General features: G+C 47.9%; 1 pseudogene; it reads right to left on the minus strand.

Annotated features, from left to right (window-relative positions):
- Positions 1-1,493: 1,493 nt before the first annotated feature.
- Positions 1,494-10,000, minus strand: part of LOC134077618 (kelch-like protein 11) — a 22,638-nt pseudogene continuing 14,131 nt past the window's right edge.

Raw genomic sequence — 10,000 nt, forward strand, 5'->3', positions numbered from 1 at the left:
GAAGCCATGCTGCTGAAGCCCTGCTGCTGTTCCCTTCAGACAACAGCACAAGCCATGCTGCTGTTCAGTTCAGACATGCTGCTGTTCACTTCAGACAACCACACAAAGCCATGCTGCTGTTCACTTCAGACATGCTGCTGTTCACTTCAGACATGCTGCTGTTCACTTCAGACATGATGCTGTTCACTTCAGACATGCTGCTGTTCACTTCAGACATGCTGCTGTTCACTTCAGACAACAACACAAGCCATGCTGCTGTTCACTTCAGACATGCTGCTGTTCACTTCAGACATGCTGCTGTTCACTTCAGACATGCTGCTGTTCTCTTCAGACATGCTGCTGTTCACTTCAGACAACAACACAAGCCATTCTGCTGTTCACTTCAGACATGCTGCTGTTCACTTCAGACATGCTGCTGTTCACTTCAGACAACATAAAGACATGCTGCTGTTCACTTCAGACATGCTGCTGTTCACTTCAGACAACATAAAGACATGCTGCTGTTCACTTCAGACATGCTGCTGTTCAGTTCAGACATACTGCTGTTCAGTTCAGACATGCTGCTGTTCACTTCAGACAACAACACAAAGACATGCTGCTGTTCAGTTCAGACCTTCACTGCGTTTACAGCACATTACTTAGAGACTAAGCTCTATTTTGATCAATAATCTGTATATCGGCTACTGTATATTGGTTTAATTAGCCAATCAGGTTGATTTATATTGGCGAGGTAGACAGAGTCTTGATTCTCAGCTCGAAACACCTACTGAGAGAAGTTCACCATCACACATTCTACCACCCTCTGATCGACGTGATTTATGAGGTCAAAGGTCAGGCAGCCTGATCTAAAAGTTGAGACAGGAACACGACCTGCCGTTCTTCTTCAGGCTACTATGGCTGCCATGTCAGTTTGACACTTCTTCTCTATGGGTGGCTCTCAAACTCTCTCCTCCAGGCTCGTACCCTCTGATCTATAACTAACACTGGATAGACTATCCCATTGTTGCCGCCCCATCATTCTTTATCTAGATCAGTGAGGACGAGGATCGAGGAAGGAAGGGAGGGTGTACAGTATAAAAGGCCAAATGAGAGGCACCCTATACTGTATGTTGACCATGGAGGTATTATAAGAACTGGAGAAAGTGAACAAGTCCCGCCCCCATTCATTTCAATGGGAATGCTAGGCTAGCGAAAAGTGCCAAAATTGAACGATTTTTTCAGGCTTCAACATGGCGTTTCAAGGGACTTGTTTCCGGTGCCGTTTTACTTAGCCAATTAAGTGGCAGGTTACTGATTGACGTAAGGTACAGAAGGAGAGCTCGTGCCCACACTAAGCTCGTGCATGAGCTGAGAGTGGAACAGCCACCAATCAGCATGAGGAAAACGCAGGGAAAACGGCACCGGACATGATGTATTTCTGGAAAATGGCGACGAGGAAGTGCCTTGCTAATCGGCGAAGCTAATCAGTCAAATCCTGACCCCCTGATGTTGACTCATCTCCTGTAGGTGTGGAGGAACGTCAAGGGACAGACAGGCACAAGGTCATGTTAATAAAAGTCTGGCTGATATCTGAGATCAAGTCAAGTGAAATTTATTATCCCTGGGGGAAATTAAGTGGCAGCCAGGTATCAAGAAACACGCAACCAATGAAACAACACACAAGTTAATAAATAGCAATGGAGACAGCATTACAGCACAGATAGACAGGGAGCGGTACATGGAATAAAACGCAGTGCAAGATCACCCCACAGAGAGGCCAAGGTGAGCAACGCTCCAAACGTCCAGTGTGCAAGAGAAGCAGGAAGTGCAATAGTGACCTCAGTGGGCAAATTGAGCATCTTCATGGCAGTACACATGAGGGAGAGTTGGGAACGTTTAATCCTGTTGGTGGGAGTTCTGTACCCACTAGCTGAGGGAGAGTTGGGGACGTTCAGTCCTGTGGGTGGGAACGCTGTACCCTCTAGCTGAGGGAGAGTTGGGAACGTTGTACCCTCTAGCTGAAGGAGAGTTGGGAACGTTGTACCCTCTAGCTGAAGGAGAGTTGGGAACGTTGTACCCTCTAGCTTGGGGACGTTCAGTCCTGTGGGTGGGAGTTCTGTACCTTCTAGCTGAGGGAGAGTTGGGAACGTTGTACCCACTAGCTTGGGGACGTTCAGTCCTGTTGGTGGGAACGCTGTACCTTCTAGCTTGGGAATATTTAGTCCTGTGGGTGGGAATGCTGTACCCACTAGCTTGGGGACGTTCATTCCTGTGGGTGGGAACGCTGTACCCTCTAGCTAAGGGAGAGTTGGGAACGTTCAGTCCTGTGGGTGGGAATGCTGTACCCTCTAGCTTGGGGACGTTCAATCCTGTGGGTGGGAATGCTGTACCCTCTAGCTTGGGGACGTTCAGTCCTGTTGGTGGGAACGCTGTACCCTCTAGCTGAGGGAGAGTTGGGGACGTTCAATCCTGTGGGTGGGAGTTCTGTACCCTCTAGCTTGGGGACGTTCAGTCCTGTAGGTGGGAACACTGTATCCTCTAGCTTGGGGATGTTTAGTCCTGTGGGTGGGAATGCTGTACCCTCTAGCTGAGGGAGAGTTGGGAATGTTTAGTCCTGTGGGTGGGAACGTTGTACCCACTAGCTGAGGGAGAGTTGGGAACGTTCAGTCCTGTGGGTGGGAGTTCTGTACCTTCTAGCTTTGGGACGTTCAGTCCTGTTGGTGGGAACGCTGTACCCTCTAGCTGAGGGAGAGTTGGGGACGTTCAGTCCTGTGGGTGGGAGTTCTGTACCCTCTAGCTTGGGGACGTTCAGTCCTGTGGGTGGAACGCTGTACCTTCTAGCTTGGGGAGAGTTGGGAACGTTTAATCCTGTGGGTGGGAGTTCTGTACCTTCTAGCTTGGGGAGAGTTGGGAACGTTTAATCCTGTGGGTGGGAGTTCTGTACCTTCTAGCTTGGGAATGTTCAGTCCTGTGGGTGGGAGTTCTGTACCCTCTAGCTTGGGGACGTTCAGTCCTGTGGGTGGGAGTTCTGTACCCACTAGCTTGGGGACGTTTAGTGCTGTGGGTGGGAACGCTGTACCCTCTACCTGAGGGAGAGTTGGGAACGTTCAGTCCTGTGGGTGGGAATGCTGTACCCTCTAGCTGAGGGAGAGTTGGGAACGTTGTACCCACTAGCTTGGGGACGTTCAGTCCTGTGGGTGGGAATGCTGTACCCTCTAGCTTAGGAATGTTTAGTCCTGTGGGTGGGAGTTCTGTACCTTCTAGCTTGGGGACGTTCAGTCCTGCTGGTGGGAACGCTGTACCCTCTAGCTGAGGGAGAGTTGGGAACGTTTAGTCCTGTGGGTGGGAACGCTGTACCCTCTAGCTTGGGAATGTTTAGTCCTGTGGGTGGGAGTTCTGTACCTTCTAGCTTGGGAATGTTTAGTCCTGTGGATGGGAACGCTGTACCCTCTAGCTGAGGGAGAGTTGGGAACGTTTAGTCCTGTGGGTGGGAACGCTGTACCCTCTAGCTTGGGAATGTTTAGTCCTGTGGGTGGGAGTTCTGTACCTTCTAGCTTGAGAATGTTTAGTCCTGTGGGCGGGAACGCTGTACCCTCTAGCTTGGGGACGTTCAGTCCTGTGGGTGGGAGTTCTGTACCCTCTAGCTTGGGGACGTTCAGTCCTGTGGGTGGGAGTTCTGTACCCTCTAGCTTGGGGACGTTCAGTCCTGTGGGTGGGAAAGTTGTACCCTCTAGCTTGGGGAGAGTTGGGGACGTTCAGTCCTGTGGGTGGGAATGCTGTACCCTCTAGCTTGGGGATGTTTAGTCCTGTGGGTGGGAGTTCTGTACCTTCTAGCTTGGGAATGTTTAGTCCTGTGGGTGGGAGTTCTGTACCTTCTAGCTTTGGGATGTTTAGTCCTGTGGGTGGGAATGCTGTACCCTCTAGCTGAGGGAGAGTTGGGAACGCTGTACCTTCTAGCTTGGGAACGTTCAGTCCTGTTGGTGGGAACGCTGTACCCTCTAGCTTGGGGACGTTCAGTCCTGTAGGTGGGAACGCTTTACCCTCTAGCTGAGGGAGAGTTGGGAACGTTTAGTCCTGTGGGTGGGAGTTCTGTACCCTCTAGCTTGGGAATGTTTAGTCCTGTGGGTGGGAATGCTGTACCCTCTAGCTTGGGAATGTTTAGTCCTGTGGGTGGGAACGCTGTACCCGCTAGCTGAGGGAGAGTTGGGAACGTTCAGTCCTCTGGGTGGGAGTTCTGTACCCTCTAGCTTGGGCACGTTTAGTCCTGTGGGTGGGAGTTCTGTACCCTCTAGCTTGGGGACGTTCAGTCCTGCTGGTGGGAACGCTGTACCCTCTAGCTGAGGGAGAGTTGGGAACGTTTAGTCCTGTGGGTGGGAACGCTGTACCCTCTAGCTTGGGAATGTTTAGTCCTGTGGGTGGGAGTTCTGTACCTTCTAGCTTGGGAATGTTTAGTCCTGTGGATGGGAACGCTGTACCCTCTAGCTGAGGGAGAGTTGGGAACGTTTAGTCCTGTGGGTGGGAACGCTGTACCCTCTAGCTTGGGAATGTTTAGTCCTGTGGGTGGGAGTTCTGTACCTTCTAGCTTGGGAATGTTTAGTCCTGTGGGTGGGAACGCTGTACCCTCTAGCTTGGGGACGTTCAGTCCTGTGGGTGGGAGTTCTGTACCCTCTAGCTTGGGGACGTTCAGTCCTGTGGGTGGGAGTTCTGTACCCTCTAGCTTGGGGACGTTCAGTCCTGTGGGTGGGAACGTTGTACCCTCTAGCTTGGGGAGAGTTGGGGACGTTCAGTCCTGTGGGTGGGAATGCTGTACCCTCTAGCTTGGGGATGTTTAGTCCTGTGGGTGGGAGTTCTGTACCTTCTAGCTTGGGAATGTTTAGTCCTGTGGGTGGGAGTTCTGTACCTTCTAGCTTTGGGATGTTTAGTCCTGTGGGTGGGAATGCTGTACCCTCTAGCTGAGGGAGAGTTGGGAACGCTGTACCTTCTAGCTTGGGAACGTTCAGTCCTGTTGGTGGGAACGCTGTACCCTCTAGCTTGGGGACGTTCAGTCCTGTAGGTGGGAACGCTGTACCCTCTAGCTGAGGGAGAGTTGGGAACGTTTAGTCCTGTGGGTGGGAGTTCTGTACCCTCCAGCTTGGGAATGTTTAGTCCTGTGGGTGGGAATGCTGTACCCTCTAGCTTGGGAATGTTTAGTCCTGTGGGTGGGAACGCTGTACCCGCTAGCTGAGGGAGAGTTGGGAACGTTCAGTCCTGTGGGTGGGAGTTCTGTACCCTCTAGCTTGGGCACGTTTAGTCCTGTGGGTGGGAGTTCTGTACCCTCTAGCTTGGGGACGTTCAGTCCTGTTGGTGGGAACGCTGTACCCTCTAGCTGAGGGAGAGTTGGGAACGTTTAATCCTGTGGGTGGGAACGCTGTACCTTCTAGCTTGGGAATGTTTAGTCCTGTGGGTGGGAGTTCTGTACCTTCTAGCTTGGGAATGTTTAGTCCTGTGGATGGGAACGCTGTACCCTCTAGCTTGAGGGAGAGTTGGGAACGTTTAGTCCTGTGGTTGGGAACGCTGTACCTTCTAGCTGAGGGCAGAAGCACTAACTCTCCATACACAGGGTGGTCATCACTGTCCAAAATGGCCACAGCCTTCCAAAGGACACGCCGGTCATATAATTTTCGCTTTGGACAACATAACCATAAGTCACGGACTGATTCAGCCCGGTGACCTTGCCAGCAACACTGACCAACTTGTTTGGCTCGGCAAGATTAAGGTTGCTAAGCTATACAAGTACAGGACCGACTAACACAGTAACATTTATAAAACAATGTCATCATTTTTGTGCACACATTAAACATGTTTATAGTCGCAAAAAAATCCGGACAAACTTGTTTGAAATCGAAAGTTGACAGACGTGGGAGGGAACTTCTCCCTTTGGCAGCTTGGCCCAATTAGCCTGGTAATACCGAGAGCCCTTTATATGGCTCTGGTAATACCTAACTACAGTTAGTTAGCCTGGTAATACCTAACTACAAGAGAGTCAGTCTAACTCCAGCAGCTCCACTGGGTGGAAGGGCAAAGTTGGACTTGAAAATCATACATGATAATTCCGTTGTGTTAAGACAGCCAATATAGATCCCATAAAATCACACGTGATAATTCCGTTGTGTTAAGACAGCCGATATAGATCCCATAAAATCACACATGATAATTGGTGATAACCCTCTTCACACCTGGAGGAGCTGTGTGTTTATGCAGGAATGTGAATTCAGAATTCATTTGGTCACATCTATCGCCAGTGGCAGTTCACACATGCCTGAGTGTATGGTGCGTGTTGTGTGTGGTATACATTTTATATATTATGTATATGCTTTGCTGTACATTCGATTCAACTCTGCTTCGTCTGTCATTTGCTCTCAACGACGAAGCACTACTCTCTAATAAAGGTCATGCGACCCCTTTTGTCACGAGTTATTAGGGTATCCTGCCAGAGGCAGTCATATCAGGAGTATCCTGTAAGGAGCATAATTCTGGAGTTATTAGGGTATCCTGCCAGAGGCAGTCATATCAGGAGTATCCTGTACGGAGCATAATTATGGAGTTATTAGGGTATCCTGCCAGAGGCAGTCATATCAGGAGTATCCTGCAAGGAGCATAATTATGGCAAGAGAATGCTGAATGTATATGTATTGTATTGGCCAATTATCTTATTTTCTTGACTAGTCACATGACGTAGCATGAGGATCACATGCTATGGCCAGGAAGTATCCGTGTATTGTTGCATGTGTGCATGTATGAGGAGTTCTGGAAAAGACCATAGTGTGCAAAAAGGACTTGGCCGATTTTCTTCCAGCTCTTGCTGGTCTTTACTGGTGTAGCTGGTTAGGCCACCTGGTGGACATGCTGGCGTGACCATCTGAGGAAAGTGGTCATGCTGGTGTGACCAGCCTGTCGTGTGGGATACAGCTGGTGTGAGATGGTCATACTGGTGATCAGCCTGCCAAGCTTGACATTGTTGGTGTAAGATGGTCAAGCTGGTTTGCTAGAATGACCAACATCAGCTGACATGGCCAGTAAAAACCAGCAATGTAGACCAGCAACACCAATTTAAATGACCAGCTTGAGGTGGTACAACAAGCAAAATCAGCTGAATTACCATTGTAAGCTGGTGTGTCTGTGGTGGGTGTGTGTGTGTGTGTGTGTGTGTGTGTGTGTGTGTGTTGGACATGTGGAGGCATCTTCAGAGCTCATAATGAGAAAGAGTTTATTTCCATCAGCTCCTGCAGGCCAGCAGTTCATATGAGCAGCTTAAGACATCAGTGTGTGTGTGTGTGTGTGTGTGTGTGTGTGTGTGTGTGTGTGTGTGCAGGTGAGCAGTTCATCAGAGCAGCTTAAGACATCAGAGAACCCTAGAACCCTAGAACCCTAGAACACAAGAGTTAACCCCAAACGAGTCCTAGAACCCTAGAACCCCAAACGTAACGTTATAGCATCTTAACCCTCATGTTGTCCTCAAATCTTACCGACGTTCGTTATCCTTGGGGTCAATTTGACCCCAGCTAAAAAAACTCTCAAAAAATGATTAAAATTATTTTTTTTACCCAGTTTTTTTGTGGTAGGTACTTAACAAGAGTGTTATAACTACCATCAAAAGCCCTACAAAACAATCCCACCCCCCCACCCCCCTTTATGAACCCTGGAACCCTGGCTGGCAATATGGCCAATCCAGTGTCAACAGCCCATAGGCTGACTTTTTGGACTTTTTCAGACCTGCCAAAATAACTTATATGTAATATGTACTTGTATATGCAATAATGATAATAACTACATGCTCTCATACTATTACAATAATAATATCAATAATGTGTCAAATATTCATTTTCCTCATGTTTCATAAAAATGGGGTCAAATTGACCCCAATACCACCAACGTAACTATTTTTTTTACAGGACATTGGAAACACATTTTTGTGCAAATTTCATGTTTACTCTGTTGTACCCTTCAAATGAGGAAAAGTCATGAAACATGAAGCAAAACAAAAAAAGTGAACCATATATTTTATGATGTTAAACATTGCTTGGGGTCAAATTGACCCCAAGGACAAGATGAGGGTTAAGACATCAGAGAACCCTAGAACCCTAGAACCCCAAACGTAATGTTATAGCATCTTAAGACATCAGAGAACCCTAGAACCCTAGAACCCCAAACGTAACGCTCCATTATAGCATCTTAAGACATCAGAGAACCCTAGAACCCTAGAACCCCAAACGTAACGTTATAGCATCTTAAGACATCAGAGAACCCTAGAACCCTAGAACCCCAAACGTAACGCTCCGTTATAGCATCTTAAGACATCAGAGAACCCTAGAACCCTAGAACCCCAAACGTAACGCTCCATTATAGCATCTTAAGACATCAGAGAACCCTAGAACCCTAGAACCCCAAACGTAACGCTCCGTTATAGCATCTTAAGACATCAGAGAACCCTAGAACCCTAGAACCCCAAACGTAACGCTCCATTATAGCATCTTAAGACATCAGAGTGGAGAGAGAGCTAGAAGACCATACGCCTGACAAATAGTAATGATGATGAAAGATCAAGGGTTGTGTGTGTGTGTGTGTGTGTGTGTGTGTGTGTGTGTGTGTGTGTGTGTGTGTGTGTGTGTGTGTGAGTGTGTGTGTGTTCAGCACTCTATCTGAGACTGCAGTTGCCTGTGCAGGGTGTGTGTGTGTGTGTGTGTGTGTTCAGCACTCTATCTGGGACTGCAGTTGCCTGTGCAGGGTGTGTGTGTGTGTGTGTGTGTGTGTGAGTGTGTGTGTGTGTGTGTTCAGCACTCTATCTGGGACTGCAGTTATGGCGTTACATTTGTGCCTCAATTATGAGCGCAGAGTGGAGCAATATTGAGCGCAGAAACATATTTTGAGCAAGCACACAAATTATATTTTGAGGAGAAATTAAATTTGAGCACAAAGAATTTGTAATTGAGCAAACGGGAATCAATTCTGTGCTCAACAAATGTCTTTGTGTGTTCGCGACGGTCAACATGTATGTGCAACAACAGCCCGCCTTTCATTCAGTTTCACTGTACGCGCTCTCATACACAGCTCCCTTTGCTCGCTCTAGCTCTCTCCCTCTCGCTCAAGTTCATCTCTTCGCTCGCTCAAAATCTGTAGACAGCGTTACATTTGTGCCACAATTGCCAACCAATCAGAAGCCCTAAAATTGCCACAGGCCAATCGTGGCTTAGCAACCCGTAACTACTGTAGGCAAGTGCCTGGCAAGCTGTCGAGTTTTTGCCATGTTAACCATAGCCTGTTGCCATTAAGGGCATTTATTTGAATGTGTGGTGTCCCCAAACACATAAAATCACTGTGAAATAACATGTTGAACTATATAAACATGATATAGTTTGGAGCATGTATGTTTCTAACTATAGCTTAACTGTATGCTTCTTTTGCCTTCCGCCTGTTTCATTCGTACAGTAGGTTACTACTGTCTATGGGAGGAACCAACGAAACACGAAACAGCACGTACATTCGACTTTTGTTTAAATAACTGTGTTGCAACGTTAACGTTAAATATTCATGCCTGCAATATGCACTCTTAGCTTAGCTTTCCCTGCTGTAGGCTAGCTTAAATATTGATCCTCTTTTGTAAGTCTTTGGATAAAAGTACGTAGACAGTGACCGTAGATGAGGCTTTGAAAAATGTCCACTTTCACAATTTTCCCGCGGGGAAGGCTTCTTGTCGACTGAAGAGCTACTCTGATTGGTCAGGTTGCCCGTCAATCAAATTCGGGTTAATCTTCTGATTGGTTGGCAATTATCTACCGATTTTGAGCGAGCGCAGAGATGAATTTGAGCGAGCGCAGAGATGAACTTGAGCGAGAGGGAGAGAGCTAGAGCGAGCAAAGGGAGCTGTGTATGAGAGCGCGTAGGCTACAGTGAAACTGAATGAAAGGGGGGCTGTTGTTGCACATACATGTTGACCGTCGTGAACACACAAAGACATTTGTTGAGCACAGAATTGATTCCCGTT

The sequence above is a fragment of the Sardina pilchardus genome, chromosome 3 (genome assembly GCF_963854185.1).
Source record: "Sardina pilchardus chromosome 3, fSarPil1.1, whole genome shotgun sequence".
Lineage (NCBI taxonomy): Eukaryota > Metazoa > Chordata > Actinopteri > Clupeiformes > Clupeidae > Sardina > Sardina pilchardus.